We start from the raw sequence: 4,353 nt of genomic DNA, 5'->3' as shown, positions 1-4,353 counted from the left end.
AGATAGATAGATAGATAGATAGATAGATAGATAGATAGATAGATAGATAGATAGATAGATAGATAGATAGATAGATAGATAGATAGATAGATGAATAGATATATAGATCAGTTGTATAAATAATTCTACAGAAATTCGTTTAAGATGAGACTCAGAAAACAATTTTCTATTAAAAAGCTCCTCTGGAGGATTCTTCTGTAAAACATGGTTGAACAAAGACACTTTTCTATAAAAAAAAGTCGAAATTTTTTATAGAAATTAGCTGCATGAAGATAGAAAAGTTCAATAAAACTTAGTGCTATAAAAATATTTTTCTTCAGAGATTAGAAGACACTTTTATAAAGAACTTTTATATAAAACTAAGTTTTTTAAAGAGACTTCTCTATATAAAGGTTTTTATGAAGATATTTTTCTATATAAATAAGTTTCAGAGAAATTATTGTTCAGGTCTGAGTCTAAAGCAGAATCTTCTATAGAAGATGTTTCAGGGGGACACATTCTTTTAGTAATTATTCTCAAGAATACGATTTGCTGTTAATATGAGAGCCCTTTGGGCACTTTTCTATTGAATGGACACTTGGAAAGAAATTTTCTTAATGAAAAGACATTTATAAGAATTGACTATTGAAGGTAGCCAAAGAAATATACTATTTTATATAAATTTTAACTCAGAAAGACATGGCCTCCTGCAGGTTAGTGGTTAGAGCTCTAGTCTGCTAGACTGGAGGTGAAGGTTTCGATTCCAACCTGTGGTACTGGTAAAGAAGAGACAGGCCCGATAGAGGCTTAGATGTATTTCTTCGGATTTGGTGTATATAGATCCTCCTTTAAAACTAACTAAATAGTCATTTATTCACATTATATGACAAAAATTGTTTTAAAACCTAAAAATCATATTAATGATGAAATATTTACAAATTTCTAAAATTTTAATACAATTTGTAACAAAAACTGTCGTAAAACGAGTTTTCTTGATAATAAATATTAAACACACATTTGGAATAAGAAATATTAATAAATTATATTAATAACTATTTAAATTGATAATAAAATTTATAAAATTTCTTTTAATTTTGCAAAGAAATATGTTAAATACTTCTTAAAACAAACAACACAAACAAAAATGTAAACAAAGCCTAAAAAAGCAATACGGCAACATTGTTTTGACAAACAAAAAAAAAATCAACTGACAAAGTGGCGCGGTTTTTGTATAAACGAGATGGCAATAGTAAGCAAAGTTAAAGATAAAATAGAATAAAGTGAAATAGTAAAATATAATGAATGAATGAAATAAAAGCAATAACAAAAAATATAAGAAATTTAATTGAAAAAGGAGATGGAAGAATAAATTTAAGGCAATTTAAATATGGCGACGACAGAGACACAAAATACGAAGTAGAAAAAAATAGAAAATCTACAATGAAATGTTTTGAAAATGTTTAGGAATTTTATATTTACACAAGGAATTAAATTGAAAAGTAAATAAAAGAAAAATCTAACGCAAAAAAACTATAATAAAACATAATAACTACTTAAAGAATTTTAAAAGTAATTAAAGCACTTTTATTTCTTTTTGGGCACAAAAAGCCGAGAACATTAATCATCATTACCTACCTGTGTAGAGGAAAAGTTTACGCAATAATCTTAATTCGTTGATGATGAGCAATTTTTTTTTGGAGAAAATTGTGTTTTTTGTGGAAAAATCTAAAAACAAATTCTTTTGCACTTTTTTATGATAATTATTGTTTTGATTGTTGTTTTTGTAATTAGTAGAGGTTTATTTTGTTTTCTTTTTTTATTAGCACACAATTCTTTTATTATTGTTTTTTCTTTTTCTAACAAATTTAATTGAAAATACCACACATGAGATGCACTGTAAAACGAAACAGACAAATTTTATTTTGCCAACATCACGAACGAGTGAACGATAATAAAATTTTCTACTTCGTTTCGCTTTTTTTGTCACACACATACGCTTTGGCAGATGACGAAGAGAAAACACTCCCTTTACTACTCGCACTCGTTTGTTCTAAACACACGCACAAACACGAACTGTATATATAGGCTTTTTCACTTGGCCAGAGATTGTGAGTTTTTTTTCCTCTTGGTTTGTCGTTCGTTCTCTTTTAAATACAATGATTTTGGATAAAATAGACAAGAAAAGCAATATGGCGGCGCCAAAAATTATTGCGGTTTCAATTTTATACTAAAATTAACTTAATTTCACATATTTTTTGTGTAAATTTTCTTTTAATTTGCTTTAATTACAATTATTTTATGAAAATTTTCTTTATTTGTAGAGTAAAGCAAATGTTTGACTTGTTCTAATTTTTCACGAAGTAAAAGACCGTCGTGTATAAACTCCACCGTTCACTCTTGTCCAATGCTAAAATGAAACTGCCATTTGTTTGTTCATTAATGTGGGAAAAATTTTTGTAAAAATTGGTTTTATAGGAGTTTTGTGTAAGATAGAAAGAGACAAATAATGTATTTGTTCTATTAAGTGATAATAGTGTGTTGCTTTTCGTTTAGTTTTATTCGTTGAGTTTGTTAAGGTAAATAAAACGGAGCTACCGTATGTAAATAAACTGTTTTGTGTTTTAAACAAATACAATAAATTGTTAATTTAAATACTTTTACATTGAATAATTTTGTTAAAATATGTTTTATAAAATTTTATAATAAATAATTTTTAGAAAATTCTTTAAAATATTTAAATTTTTCTTGTTTAAAAATTCTTTGTTGTTTACTTGTTTAATATGGCTACTCTATGTTTTCTTAAATGATTGATTGTTTGAAAAAACTATTGCATATGTTTAGGCGCTTAGTTAAATAAATGCTAATTATAAAATCTGCTAAAACCGTTGCAATTTGAATTTGAAAAAATTCCTTAAATAAGGGAATTCTTCAAGGTTTTAAACGTAAAACTGTGAAATTAAACCAAAATTAATCCTTCTATATTATTTTAAATCAAGAATTTTGCTTCTATATGTATTAAAGAAATTTTTCTTTTAAATTAAAAAAATCATAAATCATATAACTCTAGATGCAAACGACATAAATACCATAAAATTAACAACTCAAATTATCAATCTGAAAAAAATGGTAAAAAATAACTTTTGCAAGAAAAAGTAACATAAACCCACATGTTTTTTTTTTCCACGATCATACGATCTAGAGATTGAGAGAAAATTGTAGAAATAAAAACGCAAGAAAAAAAGAATCACTGTTGCAACATGTTTATAAAGTAGCAGTTTTATGCAAAAAAATAGTAATAAAAATAATAAATTCCTTAAAACCTACAATAGACTGTGTTTTGATTTGTGACGATATTTCCTAAAACCAATAACAATAAATTCGAAATTTATGTGTACGCTACAAAAGGCACGAAACAAATGAGATCTGCCTGTAGAATGTAGATTTAAGATAGTTTTCTGTTTACTACTAAAGCGATCACTGATGATCATTTGATGATCATGAGGTTTTCGCTGTCAATATTTAGCTCTCGATCACTTGTTTTGTAAACTCTCTCCTCTATGACTGATCAGTTAATTAAAAAAAATATTGCTAAACGAAAGAGATACATTGTCAATTGTAGATAAGTGATTGCCCTGACGTCAATAGAAATAAAGGAACATCATAAAGATTCACTATATTCAGTATACGATCACTTGTTTTATTTGCTCTCGAATCAAATGCGAAAATATAATTTTATGTCTCTTTTATATGAGACAATCCTAATGCGATCGCTGTCATCTATAACATAAAGAGATCACCATTGAGTTAATGGTCAAAAAATATCATTATTCAGTTGTCGATCACTTGTTTTGTCTATTCACGAATTAATTAATAAGAGTTAAGTTTCTGTCTCTCTTATATGAAACAATCCTACCGCGATCACTGTCATCTATAACATAATAAGATCACCATAGAGTTGATGATCCAAAAATATCAATATTCAGTTATCGATCACTTGTTTTGTCTATTCACGAATCAAAGAAAAAGAGATAATATCGTGTCTCTCATATATGAGGCAATCCTATTGCGATCACTGTCAGATCACCATAGAGTTTATGATCTAAGAAATATCAATAGTCAATTGTCGCTCCCTTGTTTTGTCTATTATCGAATCAAAGAAAAAGAGTTAATTTTGTGTCTCTCATATATGAGACAATCCTTCCACGATCACTCTCAGCTATAACATAATGACATCACTACAGAGTTAGTGATCTAGAAAATGTCAATATTGTCAAGACGGCTTTTGTAAACAATAAAAAAAATAATACGAGGATTTATTTAACTCAAAGAAAATATATTTATTAATTTAAAATAAACAATACGAATATTAATAAA

General features: G+C 26.9%; 1 long non-coding RNA gene across 1 annotated transcript; it reads right to left on the bottom strand.

Moving 5' to 3' along the window:
* Nucleotides 1-1,798: 1,798 nt before the first annotated feature.
* LOC124421300 lies at nt 1,799-2,386 on the bottom strand. The gene is made up of 2 exons (XR_006941561.1): nt 2,269-2,386; nt 1,799-1,873 (listed from the first exon to the last, which is right to left on the bottom strand). It is a non-coding gene; the product is annotated as an uncharacterized LOC124421300 (long non-coding RNA).
* Between the last annotated feature and the right edge of the window lie 1,967 nt (nt 2,387-4,353).

This window comes from Lucilia cuprina, chromosome 2 (genome assembly GCF_022045245.1).
Source record: "Lucilia cuprina isolate Lc7/37 chromosome 2, ASM2204524v1, whole genome shotgun sequence".
Lineage (NCBI taxonomy): Eukaryota > Metazoa > Arthropoda > Insecta > Diptera > Calliphoridae > Lucilia > Lucilia cuprina.
The sequence above is the reverse complement of the archived record's forward strand: the minus strand, read 5'-3'. Positions and strand labels throughout refer to the sequence as shown.